The following is a 19,191-nucleotide window of genomic DNA, read 5'->3' as shown; positions in this document are numbered from 1 at the left end:
CAGCCCCAGTACGACCCATCGTGTGTATGCCCCTCGTTGGACACAAGGCGGACCGACTTAAAACCTGTGAATGAAAAGGGGGAAAAAAAAGCATTATTATTGTACCATATCCATTTACCTTACCAGGGACGCCCCAATGCTAATGACCCTTATTTAAAACAATCTCCTATATCCACCCATCTGCAACCCAGAAGAGCCTATGATCACCTGAGGCTATGGCAACTTTTGTCTTACTTAACCAGTTTGTGGAGCTTTATTAAGTAGGTGTTGCTTACTTACAATCCAGGATGGAAGAGAGGGAAAATCCCCCTCCGCTGATGTCACCACATAATCATGTGACACATAACAATGCGATGCATTGATTTGCAATACAATTGATTTATAAATTGATTTACAATTTGGGGTGGCACGGTAGCACAGTGGTTAGCACTGCTGCTTCACAGCTCCAGGGTCCTGGGTTCGATTCCTGGCTCGGGTCACTGTCTGTGTGGAGTTTGCACATTCTCCTCGTGTCTGCGTGGGTTTCCTCCGGGTACTCTGGTTTTCTCCCACAGTCCAAAAGATGTGTGGGTTAGGTTGATTGGCCATGCTAAGAAGTTGCCCCTTAGTGTCCAGGGATGTGTAGGTTAGAGGGATTAGTGGGTATAATATGTAGGGATAGGGGGGTAGGCCCTGGGTGAGATTGTGTTTGGTGCAGACTCGATGGGCCGAAGGGCCTCTTTCTGCACTGTAGGCTTCTATGATTCTAAACTAATACATAGCAATGCTCAAAACCGTTACTCGATTAACAAGTTAGGCCTGAATCACTAACAAGTAAAATAACTCGTGCTGTTGGTTCAAAGTACAACATCCTCTGATCAAACCGATGAGAATATAAATAGATGTGGAATGTATTGATGTGGTTAATAGTTCCATAGGTCACTCCACTCTTGTTTCTGAGCAGCAAATTTCCAACTGCAGGTGTCAGAGGTCTTGAAGGTCAACCCACGGAAAGTGACTGGCCTGGGTGGGGTACCCAAACGAGAACTTAGATCCTGCGTGGATCAGCTGGTGGGGGTATTCACAAGACATCTTCACCCCTTCTTTACAACAATCTGAGGTCCCTATCTGCTTCAAGAAAATGACCATCTTCCTGCTACCAAAGAAAAGCCAAGCAGCGCACCTTAATGACAATCAGCCGGTGCCCCTGACGTCCATCATTATGAAGTGGTTCGAAACTGTACAATCTGCATTGAACATTTAAGGACAAGACAAGCCCCAGAAATCACCGTAATGAGCCAAAAAAATCATCATCTGTGTAATTGTGTCAACTGAAAAATCAAAGCACAAAGAGAAACTTTTGATACGAACCCATTCTCTCTTGGCTCATTGTGCTCCATGAAAAACAATTACAAGCAGGAAATTTTCATGCTAGCGCAGCAGAATAAAATCAATTAAGCCCAAGTTAAAATTGAAGAATCAATTCCTTGCTTTGCAAGTGAACAGTTTGATCCGGTTCTGCAGAGGCCAGAGTGAACTTTCAACTTGTCACAGCGGGAGTGTTCCTGAGCAAGCGACAAGTTTAAATCCATTGGAAAAGCAGCAGCAAACATCAGCTTCCAGCTTTGGCTGCAAGTGGGGAATCTCCTAAGGGACGAGCTGGTCTGCTATTCACATACACCAACAGCAGGTACTTAACACTAAATATTCAAATTAAATACGAGCAGACAAATATCCCCAGCTTCTGCCAACTCACCAGTCACAAGGAGAGATGCAATGGAGTTCACACAGGCTGAGTAACTGACAAATTAGAATTTTTTTTAAACACTAAGTGTTGGCATATGGGTTCTTGCCTGCAATGAAAAGCATCAAATAAGGGACTTGTTCTGAGAAAGTGCTGTCACGGTTGGAGGTCATTTCCAATACTTTGGAGATTTTCTTCTCCACTTTGATCGTCAGTTCCTATCGTGCAGATCAGAAGGGTGCCACATTCGCAGCTGGATCTCAGAAGAGGAACACGAGGACCAAAGCAGCGATACTAGACCAGCTGCAACCTTCTCTGCATGTCTCTACCACTCCACAGGACAGGTTCACTAGACTGATTCCAGAGATGAGGGTTTGACCTACAAAGAGAGATTTGGCAGTTTAGCCCTATACTCCCTGGAGTTTAGATGAGTGAGAGGAAATCTAATCGAGATGTTAAGAAGACAAAGTAGACATGAAGAGGATGTTTCCTCGTGTAGGCAATCTGGAATGAAAGGTCATAGTTATAGGATAAGGGATGGCAGATTTAAAACAGAGAAGTCATATATATTGCATATTGTGAAATGTTGTGGTCCCAGCACTGACCTCTCAGGCACACCAGTCGTCACTGGCTACCATCCTGAAAAAGACCCATTTATTCCCACTCTCCTTCTGCCAGTCAGCCAATCGTCCATCCATGCCAGGCTCTTACCCTTAACACCGTGGGCACTTAACTTATTTAACAGTCTCCTATGCAGCACCTTGTCGAAGGCCCTCTGGAAATCTAAATAAATCACATCCACTGGTTCTCCTTCATCTAACTTCCTTATTACATCCTCAAAGAACAGATTTGTCAGACAATGGCTTCCCCTTGATAAAGCCGTGCTGACTCAGTCCTACTTTATTATGCACTTCCAAGTACTCTGCAATCTCATCTCTAATAATGGACTCTAAAATCTTGCCAATGACCGAAGTCAAGCCAACTGGCCTATAATTTCCCATCTGCTGCCTCCCTCCCTTCTTAAACAGCGGTGTTACATTAGCTACTTTCCAGTCCTCTGGCACCCTCCCTGCCTCCAGTGATTCCTGAAAGATCACCACCAATGCCTCCACAATTTCCTCAGCTATCTCTTTTCGAAACCTGGAGTGTAGTCCATCCGGTCCAGGTAATTTATTCAGACCTTTCAGTTTCCCCAGAGCTTCCTCCTTAGTGATGGTCACCACACTCACCTGTGCCCCCTGACTCTCCTGGAGCTCTGGCATCCCACTGGTGCCTTTCATCGTGAAGACTGATGCGAAGTAACTATTCAGTTCCTCTGCCATTTCTCTGTTTCCTATTATTACTTCTCCAGCCTCATTTTCTAGTGGTCCAACGGCTATTTTTACCTCTCTTATTTTTTTTATAAAAAACTCTTCCTATCTTCTTTTATATTTTTTATAAGGCTATCTTTTATAAGGCTCATGGGATACAAGGCCAGGTATGTAGATGGGTGGAGAACTGGCTTGGGAGGAGGAGACAGCAGGTAGTAGTGGAAGGCTCCTTTTCCAATTGGAGGTCTGTCACCAGTGGTGTGCCGCAGGGCTCGGTACTAGGACCTCTTCTATTTGTAGTATATATTAATGACTTGGAAGAGGGGGTAGGTGGTGTGATCAGCAAATTTGCTGATGACACTAAGATGGTTGGATTGGCGGGTACTGAGGAGCAGTGCCTGGCAATAGACAGGCTGGTAGATTGGGCAGATAGATGGCAAATGGAATTTAATCCGGAGAAATGCGAGGTGATGCACTTTGGCCGGAATAATGTGGAGGGGAGTTATACGATAAAAGGTAGAACTATCCGGAGTATAGATACGCAGAGAGACCTGGGGGTGCAAGTGCACAAGTCCCTGAAGGTGTCGGTGCAGGTGCAGAATGTGATGAGGAAAGCGTATGGTATGTTAGCCTTCATAGGAAGGGGTATAGAATATGAGTAGGAGTCTGATGTTGCAGTTGTATAGAACGTTGGTTAGGCCTCACTTGGAGTACTGCGTCCAGTTCTGGTCGCCGTACTACCGGAAGGATGTAGAGATCCTGGAGAGAGTGCAGAGGAGATTTACCAGGATGCTGCCTGGTATGGAAGGGCTATCTTACGAGGAAAGATTGAACGAACTTGGGCTGTTTTCCCTTGAGAGACGTCGGCTGAGGGGGGATCTAATAGAGGTTTATAAGATTATGAAGGGGATAGATAGAGTAAATGGTGGTAAGCTTTTTCCGCTATTAGAAATGGATAGAATGAGGGGTCACGGGCTTAGGGTGAGGGGGGCTAGGTATAAGACAAATATTAGAGGGCAGTTTTTCACGCAAAGGGTAGTGGGGGTGTGGAATGCACTGCCGAGTAAGGTGGTGGAAGCAGGCACGCTAGGGTTGTTTAAGAGTCACTTAGACAGCCACATGAGCGGGCTACATATAGGGGGATATAGCAGGCCTTACTAAACATTGTAGGCTTGGGATTCCGTTTTTGCCTCAGGGATGTTACAGTCTTTGCCTGTTTAATAATGAATTTTTTGTCTCCACAGGCATTTAAGTCCACCTTGTTGACCAGCAAGGGGCATGCATGCGGCAGGTTGTAGTGGGCTGCTCTTGGATGTTGCTTCGGGAGTTGCCTATTGCTTCATGTTGTTAGTGTGCTTAAACTGGACCATCTCGAGGGCAACATGACAGCTCAGAGACTATCTCTGTTGCTGTGCGGACACATGGATTTGGGCCTGTGTCTGTGGGAGTTCGCGCATTCTCCCCGTGGTTGTGTGGGTTTCCTCCGGGTGCTCCGGTTTCCTCCCCATCCCAAAGATGCGCTTTTAGGCTGATTGATTGGGTAACAAATTGTCCCTATATTGGACCTCCCTGATCCTCGCACATTAGGCGTAGACTAAAATCATGAATAGGTCACTGAGACAATGGGACGGCGGCGCGGGCTCGTTGGGCCGAAGGGCCTGTTTCCCGTGCTGTGTTGTTCTTTGTTCTATTACTAGCTAGCTTAAACCCATATTTCATCTTCTCCCCCCTTATTGCTTTTTTAGTTGTCCTCTGCTTGCTTTTAAAAGCTACCCAATCCTCTGGCTTCTCACTAATCCTTGCCACTTTGTCTGCTTCTTCTTTTGCTTTTACGCTGTTCTTGACATCAGCCACGGATGCCTCATCCTCCCTTTAGCATGTTTCCTCCTCCTTGGGATGAATTTCTGTTCTGCCTCCCAAATAACTCCCAAAAACTCCTGCCATTGCTGTTCCAATAATCTTCCCTGCTAGGCTCCCTTTCCAATCAACTCTGGCCAGCTCCTCCTTCATGTCTTTGTAGTTACCTTTACTTAATTGTAAAACAGCTTTGACAAAGGATTGTCTGGACTCGGAATGTCAGCTCTTTTCTCTTCTCACAGATGCTGCCAGACCTGCTGAGATTTTCCAGCATTTTCTCGTTTGGTTTCAGATTCCAGCGTCCGCAGTAATTTGCTTTTATCCAGTGTAATACTATTACATCTGATTCCATCTTCTCTTTCTCAATCTGCAGGGTAAACTCTATCATATTGTGGTCACTGTTCCCTAAGCGTTCCTTCACTATAAATTCTCTAATCAAAGTCTGCCTCATTATACATCACCAAATCCAGAATTGTCTGTTCCCTTGTAAGCTACTCCAAAAAAATCATCTCTTAGACATTCCACAAATTCTTTCCTTTGGGACCCACTACCTATCTGATTTTCCCAGCCCACTTGCATATTGAAGTCCCCCATGATTATTGTAATATTGCCTTTTTTATACGCAAAAGCTCAAGGGAAACAAAGGTTCAAAAGCTGAAATTTTAGTTCATTTCATGTTTTGTGTATAACTATTAAAATGGTTCACGTCCCAAGGTCCCATTTCAAAATACACTAAACATTTGGTGTCAATCTCTAATCTTGCATGGGTGTCCACATTTATCTAGAATAATTTATGTATTTATGTGGTTCTACAGGCATGTGTCAGGTTAAAGTTTATATGCTGAATATGTAGACCCCCGTGGACACAGAACATAAGAAATAGGAGCAGGAGTAGGCCATCTAGCCCTTCGAGCCTGCACCGCCATTCAATAAGATCATGGCTGATCTGAAGTGGATCAGTTCCACTTTCCCGCTTTCTCCCCATAACCCTTAATTCCCTTGTCTATCAGAAACCTATCTACCCGTGACTTAAATATATTCAGCGAGTCAGCCTCCACCACTTCAACGGGCAGAGAATTCCAGAGATTCACCACCCTTTGAGTGAAGAAGTTCCTCCTCAACTCCGACCTAAAGTGCTCCCCCGCTCCTTATCTTGAGGCTGTGCCCTCTAGTCCTGTTTTCCTTTCTAAGCGGGAAGAATCTCTCTACCTCTACCCTATCCATCCCCTTCATTATCTTGTAAGTCTCTATAAGATCCCCCCTCAGCCTTCTAAACTCCAACGAGTACAGACCCAGTCTATTCAGTCTCTCCTCATAGGCTGACCCCCTCATCTCCGGTATCAGCCTAGTGAACCTCAGAACCACAGAAGCAGTGATTTCAGAAGAATCTTAATCTAAGAAACAAGAAACATTGACAAGTTGTGCATTCCTCTGGAAAAAATATAATTTAAAAAGCCCAATTAAAAATATCAGTAATGAAATTCAACATCAGTGTGAAGTACAGAAATGTTGCTTTTAAACTCTATTCTTTAAAATCTCAATATGATTACCCTATTTTGATTATTGCATTTGATTATGGCACATTCAATGCCTGCATATATGTGCAAAGGCCCAAAATAGCATTGCAAACACAAAGGAATAAATCCTGCAAGGTAATCACAGGAAGCTATCATTACCTAATTGCAACTAATAAGAAGAATTGCATATATTTGGCAGAAAAGTCAATCTTTGACAAAACTATTGAAGTTGCAAGTCAGTGAATTTAGAAGAATAAAGTGCCTGCACTGACACATTTAACAAAGGCAATAAGGTGTGGCTCAGTGGCTGTGGAAAGGTGAGCTACATGATGTTAATGTGAATTACATCCTATGTAACACAGGAGACCAAGACGCAGATTTGCTGTGCCCAACACTTAACTGGTTACATGTTCTGGTGCGACATCCAGATGTCATTCAGAGCAGAGAGCAGTGAAGAGAATCAGTGCAGAAGACAAGCCCGTTTTATTCGGCACTAGGTACATCTGGTATCCTTAAAAGTTCTGGTATTAAAGTCCGTCACCGGTGAATGGATGAGTAAGGTAGGTAAATGGGTTATAGGGCAGGTGAGTGAGGTGGATAGTTGGGAGTCAGTCTGCTCAGCTCAGTGACAGTGGTTAGCCAGGTTAGGTTGAGGTGGGTGGTGTACTCAGATTGGGTCAGATCAGGAGGTGGGGGCAGTGTGACTGGGGAGTTAGTTGTGAGTTACCTAGATGTTAGACTAGGTTATAATCTGTCCAATATTTCCTGGCATTTATTCAGGTGAGGATCTCTTCCAAATCTTTGACTCAATCATTGAGGGTCCTGGGGATCAGAAGAATTACCCATTAGAAGTTTAAGCTTCCCAGGCATGAGTTCACATGTCAGAAATTCCAGAGTCCCGACACTTAGTTGTTTGTCTGGTCTCCGACAACCTGAAGACGAGGAGATTGGGCCCAATGTTTCGAAATAGGAGAATCTCATGCTTTCAAAACATTAAAGATATATTGACTGAAGTGGAAGTCTCCATCCACGTGTACACACTCATTCACAGAATTCTCTCCTGGTGGTTAATAATGAAATTCATATTCCCCTGTGTAACTCAGATGCTACTAACTATGTTTCACACTCTGCCCCTATCAAACTCACGCCAGTAACAGTAATCCCTGTAATATCCGGACCTATGTTATAACAGTAAACAGCTGGTACAGTCACAAAACAAAATGAAAACATTCTAAACAAGACGTGAAGTATAATATTTCATACTCATCAACATCAATTTTACAGAAGCGGAAACCAAATACCCTTCAAATATGTTAAAATAATCTCAAAAAGGACATAAAAATATATAAATATATTCTAGAAGAAGCTCACATCTTGCCCAGTTGTAACATATTCCAACAAAGGAAAGAAAACTTCAGTAAATTGACACCTTTGCTGGCCCTCCCAAAATCACCCTTAACTCTTATAATCCCCTCACCTATTTTATCACTGCTTTCTTATGTACTATGGGGTCCCTCATTCCCCATTTCCTGTGTATTACTGAATCCCTCATTCTCTGTGTTAACCTTGTAAGACCATCAAAGTGAAGTCACGAACATATTAGACATTTACAGTAAAGGAGGGCAATGACTAAAGTTTCAAAATAAGCTATTCTGAAGGACGTCTTAGTTCAAAGCTAAATCTGAAAGCCTCGCATAACAGAACGTAAGTTGCTTTCTGTAGCAAAGTGCAGTGTCGCACATTAATGGGACAAACATCTGTACTATGACTTACCACACCATGAGCTTAGCAATGGGAAGACCATCAGAGCAAAAATCATAGAACCCTACAGTGCAGAAAGAGGCACCAAACACAACCCCACCCCCATATCGTACCCACTAATCCCTTAAAGCTACACATCCCTGGACACTAAGGGGCAATTTCTTAGCATGGCCAATCAACCTAACCAGCACATCTTTGGACGGTGGGAGGAAACCAGAGTACCTGGAGGAAACCCACACAGACACAAGGAGAATGTGCAAACTCCACACAGACAGTGACCTGAGCCGGGAATTGAACCCAGGACCCCGGACCTGTGAAGCAGCAATGCTAACCACTGTGCTACCATGCCACTCAAACGTCAAAAAGATTCTGCTTTTGTGCTCCTCTAAGTCTAGTGAGTCATTAATGAAAGCCTTGAATTCAAGTCATTTAGATCTTGAATTACAGTTTTAAAATATAGACGTACAGCAGATACCATCTCACAAACTATTGAATGATATCAAGGAAATATAGACATCTTCAATAAACTAAGGAGCATAGCGAGACCTCTTTAGAAAACCAGTATCTTGTTGTGTGTAAATTGTGCAAAGTCATATCCTGCTTTGAAACCTCCCTCACTGGGTCTGCACATCAGCAATTCAGAATGGACAGAAAGCTTGAGAAATTCATCTCCAGATTTCCAATTATGTACTCCTGGTGGAAGATGTTCCTTGATCAGAGTAAAATTTTACAAAGTAAAGTTCGTTAATGATTAGTAAACCACACAATAAAGACCAGAGAGCCCAGTGAAGCAAGCTTCAAAAGGCTAAAGAGGAAAATGCAGCCCACTGGCCTCAATCAGCTGAAAGATACATTCTCTGCATGATTTAAAATCAGACAAGTCAAGATACATCACCAAGCCCAACTGAGCCACAGCAATGACACAGGTCAAGGTTCGTACAAGTCCCATAGCGAGAAGAAAGATAGCAACTACAAACATAACATTTAATTGAAGCAGTTTATATTACATCATGTGTGCATGAAGAACACATTATATTGATAGACTTTTAACAGCTTTGATGATTATTACTTTTGCTCTAGCCAAACCTAAGGAGTATCACTGCCATGATTATCTGAATCGTGATTAACTATTTCATACCAGATGCAGTCACTGCTCTGTAATTTTGTTCCATCCACTTAGTTTTCACTGGTTGAGGGAACCTAAAATACTATCTATTCTTACCCTCGCTGCCCTTTTCAAGTTAACAAGTGCCACCGTTCTGCTGCTGCTCCTAAATTCTGCCACTGGGTCCCTTGCAACATTGCAGCAACACCTAGTGGCAGAGATTAGGTCTACTGTCACGAACCATTTATGCCGCTTCTGTCTAAAAATAGCTAATCCCGAGCCTCAGATCAATGGCATTTTGACTCCTGTCATCTTAAGACCATTGCCAACGTACGCGGTACTCACATACTTCAAGCAGCTGGCATTGCCATCATAGCAATATGATGAAGAACTTTCTAATGCATCCCTTTGGGCTTCCAATGCGGCACCGGCACTTTGAACGTCGACAGATTAGTAGTGAAACCTAATAAAGGAATGTGCACACTGTCAATGTCATTTTCGGCTAACATCTTACCCTACCATTGCACTATGATATTACCCTCTTGGAGTGGAAAGTTTTAACGTATTTTCAGGTAATTATACATGTTCGGTTTTTGTAGAAATGCAACTAACTTAATCTGTTCATTCATATTTGAAATGGTTTCATTATGGACAAAATCAATTCGCTGCATATTACAACGCTGAGGTCATAATCAATAATTCTGTTGAAATGAAATAATATTCAAAGTTTAACCTGTTTGTGAAAACCATGGTTTAGTTCTATTAAATTTTAACGATCTCTAATTGCTGATACGAGCAGATCCAGATGTGCGGTTAGGGTTTATCATTGAGGTAGCAGCATAAAATATGTCACCTTCCAATTCTTCAGGCCCACCAAATTCAAAGAAATCCAACAAGTGACTGAGAAAGTGAATGCAGTGCCTTGCTGCAAATACTACAACCATCAGCTTTCACAATTGAATCATAAAGTGATTTACAGCACAGGAGAAGGCCATGTGAGCCTTCATGACGATGCCAGTTCTTTACGAGGGCCACCCAGTAGGCAAGTCGATAAATTAATCTTAATATTGGCCCTGATGACATTTCTGCCTGATTGAACTACTTAATATATGATGCGATTATGTCGCTGTTTGTTAACAAGATGAGACTTCTGATTATTTTTGTTATGCGGGTTCCAAGCCTGCGCTTGCCAGTAGCACCACGTGTGAGGCTAACTTTAATTGACCACCTCCATGAACCAGCCACCCAATTCAGGTGGGCATCAACACTGGAAACCCACTGGTAGAGGTGGGCACTGCTGAGGTAGCAGAGATGAGTGTAAGCGCAGTGAATAAGGGCGCTCCAAAATGCTTCAAAGCGTTACAAACAAAAAAGGCCCAGAGCTGTTAGTGACAGGACTGGCTTTGGCTGCAGCTGTGGCCCTGAGGGGAGTTTTTATTTGCCCTCCAATTTCCCACCTGGATGTCGCCTCCAAATCTTTGCCTGGACTCAATGGGTTCCCTCGACATGGGAAAATTACCCCATAGTGGACCTTAATTGACCACCTCTGATCCTCAGGATTGATCATTCCTGGGAAACTTGTGTGCTGAAGGAGATTCCAGCAACTTTCCCAGCACTCTGTCTCCAAAGCTGCATGCATCCTTTCTCTCCCCCCAACACTGCTCCCCAGCCCCAACAAATATTTCTGGAGAGCTCCATGCTTTCTATCTGTAATGTACCACTGTGATAAAGAAAATCAATCCAACTGTTCATTAGTTTAGAACTGTATTAATGAAATGATTCATGTGTTTGATCTTAAACCACTCAACCTTCAACAATGAACATAGAACACAACAGCGCAGTACAGGCCCTTCGGCCCTCGATGTTGCGCTGACCAGTGGAACCAATCTAATGATCCCTAAACTATTCCAATGTTATCCATATGCCTATCCAATGACCGTTTGAACACCCTTAAAGTTGGCGAGTCCACAACTGCTGGAGGCAGGGCATTCCACGCCCTTACTACCCTCTGAATAAAGAACCTACCTCTGACATCCGTCCTATAATTACCACTCCTCAATTTAAAGCTATGTCCCCTTGTGTTAGCCATCACCATCCGAGGAAAAAGGCTCTCACTGTCCACCTTATCTAATCCTCTGATCATCTTGTATGCCTCAGTTAGATCACCTCTTAACCTTCTTCTCTCTAACGAAAAATGAGACAGCTTGTGTAGTTCAAAGATGTGCAGGTTAGGTGGAGTGGCCATGCTAAATCACAGCTTAGTTTCCCAAGAGGTGTACGTTAGGGGGATTAGTGAAGTAAATTGTGTAGCATTATAGAGATAGGCAAGATCTCTGTTGGAGAGTAGGTGCAGAGTCAAGGGGCTGAAAGGCCTCCTTCTCCACAATAGGGATCCTATGGATAGGGTAAAGGGATGGTCACAGTTTGGACATCCTTAATATAAACCAATGGCATCAATTGCAATCTAACGCGAAACAAAAAATAAAACCTCTTTATTGTTAGACAGTGGTAAGTTAATCATTTTTAAATGTTACCATGTGATTTAAAAGCTTTATCTAAGCTCAGGCATCATTCTCAAAATATAACAATCTGAAATCCGTAACTTCATTACCACCAGCTTTTTTTTGTATTGAACTGTGTAGATCAGGTGTACAACATAACTAGGAGATTCAAAACAATTTAATAAAGAATGAATATTTTCCTATCTTCCCAGCTCTTACTGCCTCAGAAATTGAATATTTTGGATAATTCCCTCTAATTTTCCAATGCTTATTTGAGGCTAAACATCCATTCTACCTCCTATAAGACACACTGTAACCACAGTGTACCTATGTATATGATACACCGCAGCAAATTCTTAAGGCTTCTGGAGCAGCATTTCTTTATCCATGATGTCCACCATCCAAAGATACCAAATCCATTGACTTCCAATCCCCCTCTGCCCCAGGAATCAGCCTCTGACCTCTCTTCACACCCAGCATCCCCAGGCAATTTCTTGGCCAACTTCCTTGTCCGAACTTCTCATTTCCTCACAGGATTGCTGTTGTGAAACACTTGACACTCTTCCAAATGAACGGCATTTCTCCTACCCCCACTCATCCGAGACTGAGACATTGATGCAGAGATCCAACATCGTATCCAATCTAAGAGAGCCGCCTTGATGTTTGTAAGTGGGACCAGCATCTAACCTCTAGCCTATTCTGAACCCATCCACATCCAATTTCACTGCCTCCTAATCTCTATTCCTCCCATCTATCCAGCCGAGCCCCATAAACCAACCCTATAATTGTTCATGTCAACCTTCTTATTCTCCTCCCTGAATCCTTCAATTTTAATGTCCTAATCCTATTTTTCAACTTGACCCATTCCCTTCTCAAGGCTGCATCATGAAATCTTACTTTTAAGGATCACCCCATCAGACTGATCTCCTCCCCAGGCCCATCTCAGTCTCATCCCTCCCGTTTTGAGTTACCCCTCCCTCCACAGTTGAGTCCTGCTACTGTTTTACCTTCTATTCTCCCCATACCTGCCAACACTTCATCATCCCCTCTTGTTTCTAACACAAGGGGAGTATGGCTAACACGAGGGGACAAATGGCTAACACAAGGGGACACAGCTTTAAATTGAGGGGTGATAATTATAGGACGGATGTCAGAGGTAGGTTCTTTACTCAGGAGGGTAGTAAGGGCGTGGAATGCCCTGCCTGCAGCAGTAGTGGACGCGCCAACTTTAAGGGCATTCAAATGGTCTTTGGATAGACATATGGATAACACTGGAATAGTTTAGGTTAGAGGGTCATTAGATTGGTTCCACTGGTCGGCGCAACATCGAGGGCCAAAGGGCCTGTACTGCGTTGTAATGTTCTATGCTCTCCCCCACCCTGCTTCTGTCTCACCTTTCCCTCTGATCTTCCCTACCGTTAATCCCTAACCAATCCTGCCTCCCTCTCACTGCTCCCCGCTGTTCCTGGCTCCAGTGCCCAGAATTAGTTTACTAATGCAACAGGCAGCCAGCTTGCAGTAGTAAAGGAATGCAAAAGCAACATTTACGGATTTCCAAGTCATGGATGAAGTGAGGTTTATCAGGTACCCGTCACTTCTAAACAGATGTAAATTAAGCCATTCCAATTCTCTATTGGCAGGACATTCAATTTGGAGGGAAATATAATTCGGGCAAGCAAATCTATTAATGAGCATTCAACAGATGCAAATAAAAACAAATATGCTTCCCAATATAGACCAGCAGGAAAGGTGACCCACCTCTAATCTACCTTCAAACTCAGGAGAAGACAGTTCCAACTGATCATTTTATTTAGTTTCCCCTAACCTGCTGTGATTCCCAGCGCTAGTGGGAACAGAAACTTCTATCTGATGATAGAAAAACTGGGCAGAGAACCAAGAGATGACAGGATATTCAAGGGCAAACACAAACTGCTGGAAAAGCTCAGCAGGCCTGACAGTATTTGTGGAGAGAGAACAGGGCTAACGCTGAGACTGGATAACCCTTCAAGGACTTGAGAGGAAAGAAGATTGATAGATAGATAGATAGATAGATAGATAGATAGATAGATAGATAGATAGGCGTAATTGCAAGGATAGCGTTGGGCTTTTTGAGGACAGGGATGATCACTTGAAATAGAGGGGACGTTACCTGGAGAGAGGAAGCGTTGACAACATCAGTGGGGCCCAGAAGGGACGGTGGGTGTTCAACCATTTGCAATACAGCTGAGGGAACAAGAGCTGGGTTTGCTAGATAAGGTGAGCTCAGAGAGAGCAGGATGGCAGGTAGGAAACAAACTTGAGAAAGATGAAAAGTTCAGGGCTAAGGCAGTTGGGAACATGAGGGGAAGTTTAGCTCAGTGGGCATATAATTTAAATACAGAAATAACATTAGTTCCCTGCCAGTCTTCTGATTTACTTTTATATTTATACAGATGTATATTAATATCGATGCTGTCTTGAGGCTCTATGGACTCAATTCATTTGAATTTAGTATTTTATCCTCTGGTGTGTCAATTATCTCTCTTCTTTGTATCTTAAATGTCTTGAAATCCCTTTTGATCCCGTCCTCTAGTATCATATCATATCATATCCACCCTGTTAGTTTCCCTGGTAAAAATGGGGGCAAAGTCACCCTTCAATATTTCTGCTTTTAACTGTCACTGATCATGTCTCTTCCTTCACTTTCCTTTGGGTATACATCTCCACTGCATATTTTATGATTTAACTATATATTCTTTGATGATTTTGTTTTGTGATTCTTCTTTAGCTTACTAATTTTTACTTTAAAATTTTGTTTCTAGCTGTATTTTTCCCGTCATCCTTCTTTCCATAGAAAATTACAGCTGAGAAACAGGCCTTTTGGCCCTTCTTGTCTGTGCTGAACCATTTTTTCTCTAGTCCCACTGACCTGCACTTGGACCATATCCCTCCACGCCCCTCTCATCCATGAACCTGTCCAAGTTTTTCTTAAATGTTAGAAGCATTTACCACTTTATCCGGCAGCTCATTCCACACTCCCACCACTCTCTGCGTGAAGAATCCCACCCTAATATTCCCTTTAAACTTTTCTCCTTTCACCCTTAACCCATGCCCTCTGTTTTTTTTTCTCCCCTAGCCTCAGTGGGAAAAGTCTGTTTGCATTCACTCTATATCTATACCCATCAAAATCATATACACCTCTATCAAATCTCCCCTCATTCTTCTACACTCCAGGGAAGAAGCTTTCATTGGCTATAGGCTTGCCTTTTGCCTTCAATTCAACTTTTCTCTCTTTTGGGGTATTTCTAATAATCCAAAACATTGTCATTGGCCGGTTTGTTCTCTGTTTCCAGTGGAATCTATTTATCCTTAACTCTATTAACATCATAGAGATATCGTAACATTATACTGCACAGAAGTCCATTTGCTCCTATATTAGCTCTTTAAAGGAGCTATTCAGTTCGCTTCATTGCCCTGCGCTTTTCCACTAGCCCTGTAACTTTTGCTTCTGCTCCAGGTTTTTAAAGGAAAGGTAAATGATATGGATTTGCTAAAGCATAAACATTCCAGTGGTCATTTTTTCATTGCCAAATGATCATTTTCAGAAATTTCCTGTGAATAAGACACTGGATGGGGTTTGCCCAGCTCACCCTTTTGGGGATTGTCACCTTTTCAAAAATATACTAGTTATTTATTAAGAAATGGGAAAAGATGAAATTCACTCTACAAATTGTCAAGATTTATAAAAACAAAAATCCGTACAACTGGAAGTATCAGACTCTTAACTAAAATCACCAAACTACTGTTAGATTATTTCTGGAGCTTCTGGCTGTTAGAATCATAGAATCCTACAGTTCCAAAGAAGACATTCGGCCCATCAAGTCTGCACCGATCACAATCCCACCCAAGCCCTATCCTGTAACCCCACATATTTATCCTACTAATCGCCCAGGCACTAAGGGGCAATTTAGCATGGCCAATCAAACAAATGGCAGATCTTGGTGCTGTGAGGTAGCAGTGCTAACCACTGTGTCTCTGTGCTGCCCAAACTGATCAATTTTTTAAAAATTCCATTGTTACTCTATTTCTGTGTCTTTTTCTTTTCAGTATATATTCCTAGTTCCATTCTCATCCTCCCAATCTATCACTTGGATCTCTATCTTAATTACATTTCCCTCAATCATTGTATAGCTATAAGTGTCAATAAAAGACAACACAGATCAATCAACTGTTGCAGTCACACCCTGTGGAAAAAGTTCCCCATCTTACATCTCTAGAAACCTACATTAAACCTCACATGATAATGACTAGAAAACAAACTAAAAATAAATCATGCATTCGAGAGAAAATCATTTCCAAAAATTAAAGGAGGATCGAGATTTTAGCATTACGAGATCAAATCATTATTCCTTTTATACCTAATGAGCTACTCTGTAAAGACACAAAAACAAACATCCAAAATTCTACCAGATACAGTGCAACTCTGCAAAGCTTTCACAGTCCGAGCTGGAAGCAGAACCATCCCCGAAATTAAAGCAACAAACAGGAGCAGATTAATTAAAATGGTGAGAAGGAAAATACAAAAAGCTGTAAAGCGTTGAGACTAATTATTTGGGTCATTTGTGACAAGTGGTTTAAATTATCTTTAGCCGAACCGTAAGGGAACGATTCCAGCTCATTTATCACTGAATCCTGCACTTATAAATGATTTACAAGGGAAGACTGATAACCAAAATATTCAAAATGTTAACGTCTCCAAACACGCAATAATAATTGAAAATTGCAGTAGGAAAAGTATGGTCCAGTCACTATATTCAAAATCATTCACAGTGGCTTTAAGAGTTTGGGCCAGATTTCAGTGCAGTCTTGTAATGCCTTCACTCTGTCACTCAGGGTATTCTTGCATTGGACCTTCACTCACTCTGATGTATTCCTCAACTGTTTCTTCAAATTTTCTTCTTAGGTACGTGTCTGTCTCTAGTCAGGTTTCAGCTGCCTTTTGCTCTAGATTTAAATTTTTAAATGCCACTATAGCAACACCACAGCAATCACCATGTTGTGTTGTGGGTTTGATATCCTGCATGTTTAAACATGAATCATTTCTTGTTCATCTTTAACTATGTACAGATCCCACGTGTTGCCATGTATCTTGCTGCTGCTTCCTCGCAGCATCCTTCTAGAGAGTTCAGAGTCTCTTACCGTGTGATTCTACACATCATACCATGGGCAGTGCTATTCTCCAGTCCCATATTAACCCCAGCACTTTAGCATTATATTGGCATGCAGGCACATACATTAAGAAAATGCTGAAACCCATTAGTAAGGAGATAGTAGCAAGAAATTTAGATAGTCATTATGCAATCAGGCAGCATCAACATGGTTTTGTGAAAGGGATATCATGGTTTGAATTTCACTCGCTTTGAGCACACATGGAGGGTTCAATTGGAAACAGCCACTGTTTCTGCTTCCACCAAGACTTACAATATCATGCTGGCTGGTCAATTAAAGGCTGCCAGTGGGAAGTGTGCCCAGACATTGGAGCAGTGAAGCTGGCAAGGATGCAGGCACTGGGTCCAATGGGATCCTGGCTGGAGGCGGAATCAGACCATAGAAGACATTGGAGGAGATTGTACAGAACGTTGGTTAGACCGCATTTGGAGTACTGCGTCCAGTTCTGGTCACCTTACTACCGGAAGGATGTGGAGACCCTAGAGAGAGTGCAGAGGATGTTTGCCAGGATGCTGCCTGGTATGGAAGGACTAGGATATGAGGAAAGATTGGGTAAACTGGGGCTTTTCTCCTTAGAAAGACGGAGATTAAGGGGGGATCTGATAGAGGTGTATAAAATAATGAAGGGTATAGATAGAGTCAACAGTGGCAGGCTTTTTCCTAGATTGGAGACAAATATCACAAGGGGTCACGAGCTAAGGGTGAGGGGGGCGAAGTATAATATGGATACTAGAGGGAGGTTTTTCACACAGAGGGTCGTGGGGGTATGGAATGCACTACCAAGTAAGGTGGTGGAGGCAGGCACGCTGGACTTGTTTAAGGTTTACTTAGATAGGCACATGAGTGACACAGGGATGGAGGGTTATAGGCGACGGTTTTAAAAAGGGTCAGAGCCTCGGGACAATACTGGAAATGTAATACTACATGTTAATGTTTTGTCTCTTTTAATCCGCAGGTGTGACGGTCCACCTTGTTGTCAAACGAGGGGCATGCACACGGTGGGTCGTGCGTGGGCTGCTCTTGGGCGTTTCGAGAGTGGCCTAGTAGTTTGCGTCGTGGTGTGCGCTTAAACCTGGACCAGCAGATGGGCAACACAACAGCTCAGTGACTATCACTGCTAGCTGTGCAGATATGTGGATTTGGGCCAGTGTCTGTGGGAGTTTGCACATTCTCCCTGTGGTTGCGTGGGTTTCCTCCAGGCGCTCCGGTTTCCTCCCACACCCCAAAGATGCGCTCTTAGGCTGATTGGTGTACCAAATTGACCCTACACTATTCTCCCCTGAATCTGGTTACAATAGGGGTACTATTAGCATATACACGGGGCAAGGTAGGTGTAGGAAAATGCTTTGTTAAGATGGCGGCGAGGGCTCATTGGGCCAAAGGGCCTGTTTCCCATGCTGGGTTGTTCTTTGTTCTCTTCTTTGTTCTTTGATCTTTGTTTTAGATGCAGGGATCTCACCATAAACCATGGTGGCAGCATAAAGGGGGAGGACAGTGCAGGCACTCAGCTTCCTGGCTTTAAATGATGCTCGCTCTGAAGGGTAGTGCAGGATTCCTCTAGAGCAGTTCAGGCAGTGGAACCTCTTTGACAACGGAGTCAAGAATTATGGGGGGGGGGTTGATAGGAGAATGGAAGGAAGACCAGATCAGGTCTTTTACAAAAGGAGTACCACTGGGCAAATGTGAATCACTCTGGGATTCCCGCTGGTGGCAGCACTTATTTTTTTTAGGTCCAATTTACCTAATCTGCCAGCACAGGCCAATCAAGCCCCTCATCCCAGAACCAGCCCAGTGAACCTTCATCAAACTCCCTCTCGGGCAGTGTATGTTTCTCCAGGTGAACAGACTGACCTAAACTGCACACAGTTCTTCAGGAGTGACCTCACCGATATAGATGGGATATGGGTGCGACTGGCAAAGCCAGTATTTGTTGCCCATCCCTAATTGCCCTTGAACTGAGTGGCTTGCTAGGCCACTTCAGCAGGCAATTTAAAGTCAACCTACATTGCTGAGCGTCTGGAGTCACGTATAGGTCAGACCAGTTATGGATAGCAGATTTCTGAAGGGCATTAGTGAATAAGCATTAGAATTTTTTAAAGACAATCATGGTAGTTTCGTGGTCAGTCATTAGCTTTCAATTCCAGAATTTTTATTGCCATTGTGAGATTTGAAGCCATGTCCTGAGTATTAGTTTGAGTCACTGGATTAT

General features: G+C 43.0%; 1 protein-coding gene across 8 annotated transcripts in view; it reads right to left on the bottom strand.

Moving 5' to 3' along the window:
• The window catches only part of LOC145346443 (cAMP-regulated phosphoprotein 21-like), a 374,167-nt gene that overhangs the window by 335,938 nt on the left and 19,038 nt on the right, over nt 1-19,191 (bottom strand). For 6 of the 8 annotated variants that reach the window (XM_080193682.1, XM_080193685.1, XM_080193686.1 and 3 more), the window contains exon 2: nt 9,623-9,736. The exons of 1 other annotated variant lie outside the window; for it this stretch is intronic. The gene's annotated coding sequence lies outside the window, so the exon portion shown is untranslated. Of the gene's footprint in view, nt 1-9,618; nt 9,737-19,191 lie in introns of all 8 variants that reach the window. One more of the 8 variants, XM_080193683.1, reaches the window with a different exon arrangement.

This window comes from Carcharhinus amblyrhynchos, chromosome 8 (assembly GCF_965287045.1).
Source record: "Carcharhinus amblyrhynchos chromosome 8, sCarAmb.v2.hapA, whole genome shotgun sequence".
In the NCBI taxonomy this organism is placed as follows: Eukaryota; Metazoa; Chordata; class Chondrichthyes; order Carcharhiniformes; family Carcharhinidae; genus Carcharhinus; species Carcharhinus amblyrhynchos.
Note: the sequence above shows the minus strand (reverse complement) of the source record. Positions and strands in the feature narration are given on the sequence as shown.